The sequence below is a fragment of the Bufo gargarizans genome, chromosome 1 (genome assembly GCF_014858855.1).
Source record: "Bufo gargarizans isolate SCDJY-AF-19 chromosome 1, ASM1485885v1, whole genome shotgun sequence".
Lineage (NCBI taxonomy): Eukaryota > Metazoa > Chordata > Amphibia > Anura > Bufonidae > Bufo > Bufo gargarizans.
In genome coordinates, this window is record NC_058080.1 from 708427848 (window position 1) to 708442728 (window position 14881).

A 14881-nucleotide genomic window follows, 5' to 3' on the forward strand; every position below is an offset into this window, starting at 1 on the left:
TGTACTTCAACCCAGAACAAAAAATGTGCTTTGACGGACACTAAATATCTTGCCCAGCAACAACAGTACAGCGGTGGGTAACGAGAGATTTAGAGGGATTTAAATTTGAGGCCTAGTATTTAGGCGCTGGGTCACCGGTATGGATTTAGTGACAGAATTAGACTTGGAAATGCACAGAAGCGTGTGTGTGAAGTTATTCTGAATGACCCAATGTGCACCTTCAATATTATATACCCTTTTAGGGATAGATTTCAAATAGCTCTGATATAGCAGAAACCACTAAATTATGAAATTGCTAAATTGGGAATTGTACTTCAACCCAGAACAAAAAATGTGCTTTGACGGACACTAAATATCTTGCCCAGCAACAACAGTACAGCGGTGGGTAACGAGAGATTTAGAGGGATTTAAATTTGAGGCCTAGTATTTAGGCGCTGGGTCACCGGTATGGATTTAGTGACAGAATTAGACTTGGAAATGCACAGAAGCGTGTGTGTGAAGTTATTCTGAATGACCCAATGTGCACCTTCAATATTATATACCCTTTTTGGGATAGATTTCAAATAGCTCTGATATAGCAGGAACCACTAAATTATGAAATTGCTAAATTGGGAATTGTATTTCAACCCAGAACAAGAAATGTGCTTGAACGGACACTAAATAACTCGCCCAGCTACAGCACTAGGGACAGATTTAGCTGGATATAAATTTGAGGCCTAGTATTTAGGCGCTGGGTGACCGGTATGGATTTAGTGACAGAATTAGACTGGGATATGGCCAAAAAATAAACAGACTATTGCTGGTTAAATGCACTTGGTGTGACAGCTTCACCCTGATGTAGGCTTTAGCCAAAAAACAACCACACCATTGAGGGTTAAATGCACTTGGTGACAGGCGCAGCTTGCCCCTGATTTTGTATATGGCCAAAAAATGAACAGACTATTGCTGGTTAAATGCACTTGGTGTGACAGCTTCACCCTGATGTAGGCTTTAGCCAAAAAACAACCACACCATTGAGGGTTAAATGCACTTGGTGACAGGCGCAGCTTGCCCCTGATTTTGTATATGGCCAAAAAATGAACAGACTATTGCTGGTTAAATGCACTTGGTGTCACAGCTTCACCCTGATGTAGGCTTTAGCCAAAAAACAACCACACCATTGAGGGTTAAATGCACTTGGTGACAGGCGCAGCTTGCCCCTGATTTTGTATATGGCCAAAAAATGAACAGACTATTGCTGGTTAAATGCACTTGGTGTGACAGCTTCACCCTGATGTAGGCTTTAGCCAAAAAACAACCACACCATTGAGGGTTAAATGCACTTGGTCGCAGCTTGTGCTGGCGCACCACAAGACACAAAATGGCCGCCGATCACCCCAGAAAAATGAGACTGACAAACGGTCTGTGCAGCCTAAAAACAGTGAGCAATTGAGGATCAGCAGCTCAATGATCCACAGCTGCAGATCGATCAGTTAATCAAGTCCTTTGGAGGAGTTAATCTGCCTAATCTCGCCCTACTGTCGCAGCCGCAACCTCTCCCTACGCTAATCAGAGCAGAGTGACGGGCGGCGCTATGTGACTCCAGCTTAAATAGAGGCTGGGTCACATGGTGCTCTGGCCAATCACAGCCATGCCAATAGTAGGCATGGCTGTGATGGCCTCTTGGGGCAAGTAGTATGACGCTTGTTGATTGGCTGCTTTGCAGCCTTTCAAAAAGCGCCAAGAAAGCGTCACAAAAGCGCCAAGAAAGCGACGAACACCGAACCCGAACCCGGACTTTTACGAAAATGTCCGGGTTCGGGTCCGTGTCACGGACACCCCAAAATTCGGTACGAACCCGAACTATACAGTTCGAGTTCGCTCATCCCTAGTCGTTGTCTATCAGTTTTTTGTTGCATGTATCAGTCCTTGTGTGTAACGTCGCTTTTATATTGGCACTCATTAAATGTTACATTTTAGCTCCCTCTGTCCCCCTCTGGGAATAGTTTTTGAATTACTGGTTTAGACAAAGTTTTTTTTCTGATAACACTGTGTGTTTAAACACCATCTTCCCCAATAAGAGACACGTTTTTGAATGTTTTTTATTTATAAAATCAGTTCAGTTTTAAAGCAGGCTGTTTGTTAACACCATCAACCATGAGTTTATCCATAGCTCTATACCTCAGTGTCACTCAGACAATCTTAACTATTCCTTTCAATGCATTAAAGAGCCTAAAACGGGGAAGCAAAAAAATAAAAATAAATAGAAAAAGACAGGAGAGAAAAAAATATGAGTGTTATACGCCAAATTTCAGGGCGGTTTGAGCACTTTTGATTTGGGGCCATCAAATTGATTGGGTCCCAAATATAATTTTTGACCGATCATGTTAGAATTGGACATGAAACAAAATTCTATAAATCTGTTGATCTCTAATACGAGCTGAATAGAATCGCCTGGACAATTCACCTGAATCAAACACGAATTTAAAGAAATTTGCTCATTGTTAAGAGTAACGCAAACACTTTTTTTCATACTTGGTGATCTTTCTGTACTCATCTCTGGATTGCTCAAGCACAGAGGAAAAATAAGGACACATCTGGAGTCTTCATGCATGCATCTTTGCCTTAGAAACGTAGCTAATAACCAGGAAATAATTTTATGCTCATTGTCGTTCATTGGTTTACTTTTGTTCATTTTTTTTTTGGGTAGAATTTGTGGTTGGCTATATTGATGCAATAAATGCTAACAGTACTACAAGTAATTTCCATAAATTTTATGAGAACATAAATTATCTTATTCATCTCCAACAGAGAACTTTCAAAGTTGTCACGAGGCAATAACGTTGAGCCGTTTGATTAGTAAACCGTATATAGTAAAACCTTTGCTGTTTGACCTCAGCTGAGATATTAAATGATACTGCCAATATCTATTACAGTGTTGGTGGCTAGCCAGATATTTACACCACCTTAATTGACCATAAAAGTCTCAGCGCATTTACTGACTGTATATATTATCGCTTGTCAATTCCTTTAAATGAGTCTGATAATCAGGTTAAATCATCTCGCCGGTCGACCATATAAAATCAGTCAATTTCGTAAACACAAACGTCTAATTAATCACCACTGAACAATGAATATTAGATGGAGTCCTTGAGAAGTAATGCTCTGGGTATGGAGGAAGAGAATGACAATTAATGTAGATAATGAGATGATAGAAGTGTATCTTGTATTTAAACCTTCAACGTAATGAATGGATGTAGGAACGTCCTGCTTGACTGACTACATTTAATATAAATCCATTTTAATATCAAGGGATTGGGTTTCCCTACTTTGGCCTTGTTGTGTGTGATGTATGGGTGAGCGCCAAAGGCAAAAATCTACAGTACAATAGATTTCATTGGTACATAAAATAGATGGGATGTTGTACTTTTGGGGCACTGGATAAATGTTTCCATATTTGATAAAGAGCAGATTGGAACTAAATGGGTGTGGGGGGGAATTAAAACTTTATGTACAGTATAAAATTGATCATAGTTATTTTGGCATGAAAAAACTTAAAGGGGTTTTCTTGGATGATCTTTCCTCAGAACAGACATCAATATCAGATCGATTTCTGAACTTTGGCACCCATGCTGATCAGCTTTTGATGGCAGTTGCTACCCCCTGTAGGCTATACATCAGACGGAAGGCTCTTTCAATTATGTAGTTCCCAGTGCCAATTTACTGCAGCTAAGCTCCTAATTACCTAAATGGGAGGTGAGATGCAAAAGTCTGGCACAGTTGCTACACTTCAGATGGAACTTTCTGCGTCCAGCTCTGTCTACTGTATCGTATCTGGCTCTGGCAACTGCACAAAACAGTTGATTGGTGGGGTGTGGTGTCAGGACCCCTTCAATCTGATATTGATGAACTATCCTGAGGATAGGTCATCAATATCTAATACCCGTAAAACATTGTTAAGATTACAATATTATAATGCTCTTTTTAGATGATGGTGTTTTGATAGGTTCTACTAAAAAGGGCAAACAATAATAATAATAATTAAAAAATATCTGGTGACGGGGTTTGTTTTATTTGTTTTAGTGTTATATATATATTTTTTTTTTAACTTGTGTTGTTCAGTTCTTTTGATATTCCTACTGATAAATACATTAAGTGTTTTTTTTTAAACAATTTTATTTTGTTTTTTAAAATATCCATACATATGTATGTTATAAAAATAGTACATCGTAGTGCAAAGAGAATGTAAAGTTTAGGTTACAAACATCACATTTGTATAGGGACAAATTATTAATATCAATTACAGATATTATTATATGCATAGAACAAAAACCTGAGAGTGGAACGTAGAACGTCGGAACACCTGGGTATAGAATATGAGGTGTTAAGCAAAGTTTCTATATTATTACCATAATGACCAGATACGAAGGAATGTATTTCTGGATTTTAACTCCCAATGTGAGAGCTCTTCAAGGCGATAAAATTGGTCGACTTTAGCTATCCAATGGTCTATAGTGGGGATGACTGGGCTACGCCAATTTATGGGGATAAGTAGTCGTGCCGCTGAGATCAGGAAGGAAAAGAGGACTTTTTTGTGAGTGTCCACCCCATGTATGCCAAAAGATAATAGTGCGATCTCAGGGGAAATAGGGAAGTTGGTATTGCATATGTTATTGGTGAAATTGAATATTTTCTCCCACCGGGGTTTTAGCAGAGGGCAGTCCCGCCAGATATGGAAATAAGAACCTTTTATTCTTTTCACATCTCCAACAATTGTCTGGGACGCTAGAATAATACGAGGAAATCTTGTCTGGGGTTCTGTACCATCTAGATAAAACCTTGTAACCGTTCTCCTGTACTCGGACACATCTTGAGAGTTTGTGTGGAGTGATGAAGAGTTTGGTCATTTCAGATTGAGAGAATTGTCTTCCCAGGTCCTTTTCCCATAGTGCTATTACTGCTGGTTTGACACTCAAAGTGGAGAGGGCAAGTTTCTTATAAAGAGCAGAAATTAACTTAGAGGGGTAATTAGTGGATTTCAACAGATTTTCAAACCAGTCTAGGGGTTTCTGCATGTTTAAGGATTTGGCTCTAAGGGTGATTTCTTTACTAATATAGGTGAGGAGTAAGGTATGTGAGGGAGTAGCTTCCAGATTGTTTAAAAGAGACTCTCCAGAGAGGACATCTTTGTCCAGTAGATCTGTTACTAACTTAATAGATGATCTGATCCCTAGAGGGCATGAGTCCTTCAGCTCTTTTGGAGCTAATGAAATAATATCTCCAACCTGAAGGAGAGGGGAGGGGTAGGGCGCAGCAGTTGGAGGAAAACCACTTCCATACCTTCAATGAAGTGCGAACTATAGGGTTCGGAATAGAGGAGAAGGCAGAAAGTGGGATGTCCGACAACAACATGACCCTAATAGTAGAGGGAAAAAAAGTATTTTCTAACGGTAGCCATTGTTTGTGATTTGAGGGCCAGAGCCAGTCAATCACTCTAGTTAGGTGTATAGCCTTCATATAAAGCTCAGGGTCGGGTAAACCTATCCCACCTAGTTGTTGTTTAGGTTTTGTTAAGGTAGAAAAGGAAATTCTAGGCTTTTTACCCTTCAAAATAAACTTCTGGATCTGGGAGTTCAAAGACCTAAAAAAAGACCTAGGGATGGCGATTGGGAGGACTTGCAGGAGGTAAGTGAGTCTTGGAATTACCAGGGACATTACCAGGTTCTTTCTGCCAAACCAAGACAGGTAAGGGTAGTCCAGAGAATCAAGCTGAGCAACAATGGCCTTCAGGAGGGGGGTACAGTTGAGCTGAAACAATTCTGAGAGATGGAGGTTAATTTAATGCCCAAGTAGGTCAGATGCCTGTTAGACCAGTTAAAAGGAGAGTTTAATTGGAGGGCAGAGATTTGGGTTGGGGATAAACCAATATGAAGGATCTGGGATTTTTAGGGATTGATTTTGAAATTTGAAAGGAGACCGAATCTATTTAAGAGGGATACTGTTAGGGGCATAGATTTAGTGGGGTTTGTTGTAAGGATAAGCAGATCGTCTGCGAAAGCCGCCAATTTAAATTCTTTTGGGCCTAATTTTAGTCCAATGATGCCCTCTTCTTCTTGTCTCAAGGCCTACAAAAGGGTCTCCATCACTAAGACAAATATGAGGGGAGAGAGAGGACATCCTTGACGTGTACCATTTTTAATTGAGAAACGGGTGGAGATGAGGTTATTGACCAGGACTGAGGCAGAGGAATTTGTGTACATTGCAAAAACAGCATTGATGTAAGGGTTAGGAATATGAAATTTGTGCAGGGTATGTCTTATGAATGACCAGTCTATTCGGTCAAAAGCTTTTTCAGCATCAGTGCCAAGTAAAAACAAAGGGCCTTTTCTTGTGAGAAGCGTAGAAGAGGGCATCAAGAACTTTTGTAGTGTTTTCTTTTCCCTCCCGACCTTTCACAAATCCCACCTGATCAGAGTGAATTAAGTTAGGGAGAAAAGATTGGAGTCTAGTGGCCAACATTTTCGCCAGGATTTTTAAGTCTGTATTTTTAAGTCTGTAAGGATATGGGACGATAGTTAGCGCAAGAGGAAGGGTCTTTACCTTCTTTGGGTATTATAGTAATTAGTGCATTAGTCATATCAATTGATAAAGGTTGGTTGTGAAGGGAAGAGTTGCAGACGGGGAGGAAATAAGGGATTAGAGAGTCTTGGAAAGAGGTATAGTAAGCAGTGGGGAAGCCATCCGGGCCTGGGCATTTATCTATTGGGGAGGCTTTAAGGGCTGCAGCTAATTCAGTTGGAGTGAAAGGCTTTTCTAGGGTATCTTGCTGGTCTGGGGATAATTTAGGAAGGTTTAGTGTATCCAGAAAGGCCTTAACTGACGTTTCTCTATTCTGAGTGAGTGGGTCCTCTGTGGGGGAGGTAAATTATACAAAGTTTCGTAAAAAAGCTTAAACTGTTCAGCTATAGCCTCTGAGGAGAAGAGCTTAATACGTTGCATCATGAACTTAGAGGCCTTGTTACCATGAGCAAAAAACTTGTGTTGGGAGGATAAATAGTATTTAGCGGCTTTGGCATTTAGGAGGATTTTAAGCTCTGTTCTAAGAGCGGTAAGTTCTGCTAAGTGATGGATTGCGAGGGATCTCTTGTGGAGAGACTCCAATACGTGAATCTGGTCCAGAAGAGAGGAAATGTGTTTATCTGCTTGTTTCTTCAGATAGGAACATTTGCTAATGAAGTGTCCTCTTATAAAAACTTTGTGGGCATCCCAAAGGGTCTGGGGGGAAATATCTGGGTTTTTATTGAGGGAAAAATATTCCTCTATAAGGGATTTGAAGTATTTTAATAAATCGTTGCTCAGCACGGTTTCATTAAGTCTCCAAATAGGAGTCCTACCTGGTTCAGAAGACGGTCGTATAGTACAGAAGATAGGGGAGTAATCTGATATGGTGATGTTACCAATTTTTGCATCCAATAAGAGAGGTATCTGGTCCTTCGGAACGAATATATAATCTATCCTGCTATAGGAGTGACCTGGAGCGGAATAAAAGGAATAGTCAGTGTGATTAGGGTTAAGGCAACGCCATATATCTATGAGTCCTAGGTCATAAAGTCTGGTGTTCAGCTTTTTAAGAGATTTAGCAGAGAAAGAAGATTTTTTAGAGGACGTATCAACAAGGGGCTGTAAGGCGACGTTAAAGTCACCTGCCAAAACGAGGGTTCCCTCCTGCAAGTCTTCCATCAGGGTCAAAAGGGACAGAATCCAGTCAATCTGGTCGGTGTTAGGGGCGTAAATATTGACAAAAGTGTACATTTTACGACCAATAGTACCCTTGAGGATGATGTATCTGCCATCCGGGTCTTGTGTGTGTGCAGAATAAGTGAAGGGAACATTTCCTCTGAAACCTATACTCACTCCTCTAGAGGCCGCTCCCCCTGCTCCACAATGATACCAATTTGGATATTTGGAGAATGAAAGGTCAGGGTAGTTACCATGTTTATAATGGGTTTCCTGTAAGAACAAGACTGAACATCTTTCCTTCCAAAGGAGGGGAAAAAAATTGGGTTCTTTTAGATGGAGATCTAAGGCTCTTTATATTAAAGGACGCTAACTTAAGGTCATTCATGGTTAAATGATTGGGCCGTAGTGGCGGCCCCTAGAGAAGTGAGCATACTCCCCCCACTTAACATATATAGATGTGACTGATATTCAGGTGTTCCACAAATGTAAAAACATAAAAGAAAAACATAAACCTTTATAAAACAGTAATGCGGCGGTGGGAAGTCAAGTTGCCGCTTTAAGAACAACATGAAGCTTAATGGCTTCTTCAGAGAGGGGGGGGGGGGAAGTGGGGTTAACCCAATTATAGGATCCTGCTAATAATGGGAACAAGTAAGGCATTTGAATATGTACTCCAGATAAAAGGAAGGGGTAGGAAGAGGGAAGGGGGGTTAAGGGGAGGGATATAGATGGAAAAAGGAATGGTGAAGGAAGAGAATGAGAGAGAGGTAGGAAGGTGGACTTAGTGGAAAATAGAGACAGAGGTACTGCTTATATTATGCCAACAGAATTAGAGAGAAAGAACTATGACACAGTCCCAGTTATCCTCCTCGGGGTCAGGTTTCCACTGCGATTTTTCATATGCTGTCTTTTAGTAGTAGCGGTCTTCTCCCAGGGGGTCAGCTTCGGAAGATCAGGTAATATGGAGATCTCAGACACTGCGTCCCAGCTTGCTATGTCCATTGGAGGAATGTCCATAGAAGAAAATGCATCCTGAAGACCCATATAGGTAGAAATCTTGATCTATTTTCCTGCGTATTTGAAGGACAGACCAAAGGGGAAGGTCCATCTATATAGGATATTCTTGTTGCGCAGGTGATCTGTGAGAGGTTTCAAGATTTTCCTCTTATTTTAGGTGACAGGGGAAAGGTCTTGAAATATCTTGATAGTAGAATCACCAAAAGAGATGGCATTTGAGGCTCTGGCTGCGTTAAAGATTTTTTTCTTTGTTTGCATAATTTAAAAAGCGGAAGATAATGTCTCTGGGAGGTTCTGTATCCTTTGGCTTCTGTCTGAGGGCTCTGTGAGCTCTTTCTATAATCATGTCAGACAAGTCGTCATTTCCCAGGAGGGTTGCAGCTATTTTTCTAATGGTGGATATAAGGTCATCATTAGGCACAGACTCTGGTATGCCTCTGAATCGGAGGTTGTTCCTTCTGCCCCTGTTTTTCTTGATCCTCCATGGCTGCATGCAGCTGGTTTATATGCTGCTGGCAGGAGGAGAGGGATTGGGAAACAGCGGCGCTATGCTCCAGGGTGGCCTGACTGATATTCTCCAGAGATTCGACTCTGTGACCTATATGTTGAATCTCCTGTGTGAGTACAGAGATTTCTTTCTTAAGGGGTGAAAGGGCTTCAGCAAGGGCTTGCTTGATGAAACGCCTAGACACAGGCAGGGAGCGGGAGCTTATAGACTCACCACCATCGCTTTCTCCCTCAGAAATGCTTCCATCAAAGCGCTCGTCTGCCGGCGCCATCTTGGATTATCTAACTGCAGGCGAAGCGGTTTGTTTCTTTAGATATTTTGCCATTCCCGATCCTGGATTAGGGCATTTCGGGATCACAGCATGGTCTGTGTTCTTTTGTCCTCCGATTTTCACCATTTTGGAGTACAATGGCTGGCGTAAGTGAGTCCCTTTAGCAGGAGATTAAGCGGAGCTCAGCAGAGCATGTCTTCACAGCTCACAGTGTTCTTATTCCATTTGTCAAAGGGTCCAGCTACACATACTCACATTTTTTTGGGTTAGGCAAAAAAGACCAGCTCCAGATGTTGCATGGAAGTCTATGCGAAATAATAAATGCAGGATAAATAAGCATTTTTTTTTTTGTAGAGCAATTTTGGTTTGCACATTTTTTTAAATGACAGCATATTTTGGTTGTTGCATATTTTGCCTTATTTTCTTGAGTTTTTTTTTTATTTTCCATAGACTTCTATTTGTTTTATGTCCCTGTTGAAAAAAATGTCTTATCCATCCTGAGCCCCTGAACCCCTGTGATAAATCCGGTGCAGGTCTAGACAGCCGGTATAAGTTTACGCAATCTACAGGATTTGTAAATCTGGGCCAATGTGTCTTGTATTTCCTCATGACATGTTTACATTGTGGTTGTGTTTTTATTTTACCATGCAACTGATCTGCAGAGGAAGTTACATCAGTGGGGGGTATATACTTTCTTGTATAAAAATGCATGCCTTGCAAAGAAAAATCCAAGAAAACATTATTTATAAAAAAAAGCCTAACAAATGCTACAAAAATATCACAAAAAAAAGTATCACGAGGCTAGTCTTTTTGGACCCCTTTTCACTACTGCAATCCAGATGGACAATTCACCCATAAACAATTCAATGAACATTTATGGTGGGTTTGTTGCGCTAGCAGAGCTGAATTATTCATTAAACTGTTTATTTCCATCTCAAACATAAGTCGCTTAGTTAATGTGTGTGTGGATTCGCTCTGGTAGACAGGGTGTGCGGACGCAGTACAGAGGTAAATGACCAGTTCTTAAATCAAACTTCCATGTTTATTCACACATAAAGCAAAAACAAAAAGTCACTTTGCAGTCTTGGTGTTAGTTCACACACAATGGAAAGTCCACATAACAAAAATCACCTTGTTGGCAGTTCTGCCTCCAGCAGTCCATAGCATGCTTTTAGGGGGCCATTTCCCTTACAGACGGGTCTTAGTCCTCCAGCATGGCACAAGCCTCAGATCCCAGCACACACACCACCTGAGCCCCACTGTCAGACTGAGGTAATCCTGCTTACCTGGCAGAGCTGGCTGTATTTTTTAGGCCTGGCAAAGCTGGCCTGGAACATCGGGAGTAGTCACCCACCCAGCACTTTGACTACTCCTTAGTAGTAACCATACTAAGTATTAAGGTGTCAAACAGCAACTGCTGCTGACACATAAAAAACTTCTCTTACTTCACTGAGACCAGGAACCTCGTGACATGTATTATCATCCACGATGATTCCTTGTACCTTCTTACATGTGATATATTTGGTTTACCTGTAGTCCTTTGGAAACCAGCTATGAAAACAGGATATCATCCTGCAGTGGGATAAATGGCAAATTCAACCCTGCTTAATCTGTATATTGATTTGAAGTTCATTTAGATAGAGGCTACTTGTCTGAATATAATTATGTCTACATGACAGCAAAAATGTGATAACTACATGAAGATTTAGTATGTCTCTGTTAGTTTCTTGGTAAAGGAGGACAGTGTGTCTGCCAAGCCTCAATCATTACCCTGATGTGATCAGTATGATAATTGGGAATGCCTGGAACCCTTCCTAGATTTCGGGGGCAATAACCAAATATAGTTAAATTAGATAGCTGGCAGATTATCCTAAATATTGTGATTAATGTACTCCTTAATACAGTGCTGTAGGCTGACAAGTCATTATTAACACTGTCGACAGTGGATGGGATATTTGGTGTTTAATAAATTTGTGAAGAAATGCAAAAAGCTACACTCTAATTCAGTTTGAGCCATTAGCATGATTGTAAAAATGAATAAAAATGTAAATAATATATTTTAATGAACTCAAAATTTGAAATGATTGTCAGCTATTCTTGTGCTTTGAGTGATAACTGTTCTCCAACTAGACCATTCGGGGGGTATCCAGGATTTTTATATTAAAGTCCCATCCTCAGGATAGAATATCAATATGAGATCTGTGGGGGTCAGACTCCAGAGACCCCCGCCAATCATCTGTTTAAGGAAACTACAGCGCTCACTGAAGCTGCTCTCTCCTTACATCTTTCCAAAAACAGTGCCGTACATTGTATAGATCAATAGTACAGGCGTTGTCTGTTGGTAAACAGAGAAGCGGGGAGCACCATAGGGTAATAACTAGGGATGAGCGAACTCGAACTGTATAGTTCGGGTTCGTACCGAATTTTGGGGTGTCCGTGACACGGACCCGAACCCGGACATTTTCGTAAAAGTCCGGGTTCGGGTTCGGTGTTCGTCGCTTTCTTCGCGCTTTTGTGACGCTTTCTTGGCGCTTTTTGAAAGGCTGCAAAGCAGCCAATCAACAAGCGTCATACTACTTGCCCCAAGAGGCCATCACAGCCATGCCTACTATTGGCATGGCTGTGATTGGCCAGAGCACCATGTGACCCAGCCTCTATTTAAGCTGGAGTCACATAGCGCCGCCCGTCACTCTGCTCTGATTAGCGTAGGGAGAGGTTGCGGCTGCGACAGTAGGGCGAGATTAGGCAGATTAACTCCTCCAAAGGACTTGATTAACTGATCGATCTGCAGCTGTGGATCATTGAGCTGCTGATCCTCAATTGCTCACTGTTTTTAGGCTGCCCAGACCGTTTGTCAGTCACATTTTTCTGGGGTGATCGGCGGCCATTTTGTGTCTTGTGGTGCGCCAGCACAAGCTGCGACCAAGTGCATTTAACCCTCAATGGTGTGGTTGTTTTTTGGCTAAAGCCTACATCAGGGTGAAGCTGTCACACCAAGTGCATTTAACCAGCAATAGTCTGTTCATTTTCTGGCCATATACAAAATCAGGGGCAAGCTGCGCCTGTCACCAAGTGCATTTAACCCTCAATGGTGTGGTTGTTTTTTGGCTAAAGCCTACATCAGGGTGAAGCTGTCACACCAAGTGCATTTAACCAGCAATAGTCTGTTCATTTTTTGGCCATATACTAAATCAGGGGCAAGCTGCGCCTGTCACCAAGTGCATTTAACCCTCAATGGTGTGGTTGTTTTTTGGCTAAAGCCTACATCAGGGTGAAGCTGTCACACCAAGTGCATTTAACCAGCAATAGTCTGTTTATTTTTTGGCCATATCCCAGTCTAATTCTGTCACTAAATCCATACCGGTCACCCAGCGCCTAAATACTAGGCCTCAAATTTATATCCCGCTAAATCTGTCCTTAGTGCTGTAGCTGGGCGAGTTATTTAGTGTCCGTTCAAGCACATTTCTTGTTCTGGGTTGAAATACAATTCCCAATTTAGCAATTTCATAATTTAGTGGTTTCTGCTATATCAGAGCTATTTGAAATCTATCCCTAAAAGGGTATATAATATTCAAGGTGCACATTGGGTCATTCAGAATAACTTCACACACACCCGCTACTGTGTATTTCCAAGTCTAATTCTGGCACTAAACCCATACCTGTCACCCAGCGCCTAAATACTAGGCCTCAAATTTATATCAAGCTAAATCTGTCCCTAGTGCTGTAGCTGGGCGAGTTATTTAGTGTCCGTTCAAGCACATTTCTTGTTCTGGGTTGAAATACAATTCCCAATTTAGCAATTTCATAATTTAGTGGTTTCTGCTATATCAGAGCTATTTGAAATCTATCCCTAAAAGGGTATATAATATTCAAGGTGCACATTGGGTCATTCAGAATAACTTCACACACACCCGCTACTGTGTATTTCCAAGTCTAATTCTGGCACTAAACCCATACCTGTCACCCAGCGCCTAAATACTAGGCCTCAAATTTATATCCCGCTAAATCTGTCCTTAGTGCTGTAGCTGGGCGAGTTATTTAGTGTCCGTTCAAGCACATTTCTTGTTCTGGGTTGAAATACAATTCCCAATTTAGCAATTTCATAATTTAGTGGTTTCTGCTATATCAGAGCTATTTGAAATCTATCCCTAAAAGGGTATATAATATTCAAGGTGCACATTGGGTCATTCAGAATAACTTCACACACACCCGCTACTGTGTATTTCCAAGTCTAATTCTGGCACTAAACCCATACCTGTCACCCAGCGCCTAAATACTAGGCCTCAAATTTATATCCCGCTAAATCTGTCCTTAGTGCTGTAGCTGGGCGAGTTATTTAGTGTCCGTTCAAGCACATTTCTTGTTCTGGGTTGAAATACAATTCCCAATTTAGCAATTTCATAATTTAGTGGTTTCTGCTATATCAGAGCTATTTGAAATCTATCCCTAAAAGGGTATATAATATTCAAGGTGCACATTGGGTCATTCAGAATAACTTCACACACACCCGCTACTGTGTATTTCCAAGTCTAATTCTGGCACTAAACCCATACCTGTCACCCAGCGCCTAAATACTAGGCCTCAAATTTATATCCCGCTAAATCTGTCCTTAGTGCTGTAGCTGGGCGAGTTATTTAGTGTCCGTTCAAGCACATTTCTTGTTCTGGGTTGAAATACAATTCCCAATTTAGCAATTTCATAATTTAGTGGTTTCTACTATATCAGAGCTATTTGAAATCTATCCCTAAAAGGGTATATAATATTCAAGGTGCACATTGGGTCATTCAGAATAACTTCACACACACCCGCTACTGTGTATTTCCAAGTCTAATTCTGGCACTAAACCCATACCTGTCACCCAGCGCCTAAATACTAGGCCTCAAATTTATATCCCGCTAAATCTGTCCCTAGTGCTGTAGCTGGGCGAGTTATTTAGTGTCCGTTCAAGCACATTTCTTGTTCTGGGTTGAAATACAATTCCCAATTTAGCAATTTCATAATTTAGTGGTTTCTGCTATATCAGAGCTATTTGAAATCTATCCCTAAAAGGGTATATAATATTCAAGGTGCACATTGGGTCATTCAGAATAACTTCACACACACCCGCTACTGTGTATTTCCAAGTCTAATTCTGGCACTAAACCCATACCTGTCACCCAGCGCCTAAATACTAGGCCTCAAATTTATATCCCGCTAAATCTGTCCCTAGTGCTGTAGCTGGGCGAGTTATTTAGTGTCCGTTCAAGCACATTTCTTGTTCTGGGTTGAAATACAATTCCCAATTTAGCAATTTCATAATTTAGTGGTTTCTGCTATATCAGAGCTATTTGAAATCTATCCCTAAAAGGGTATATAATATTCAAGGT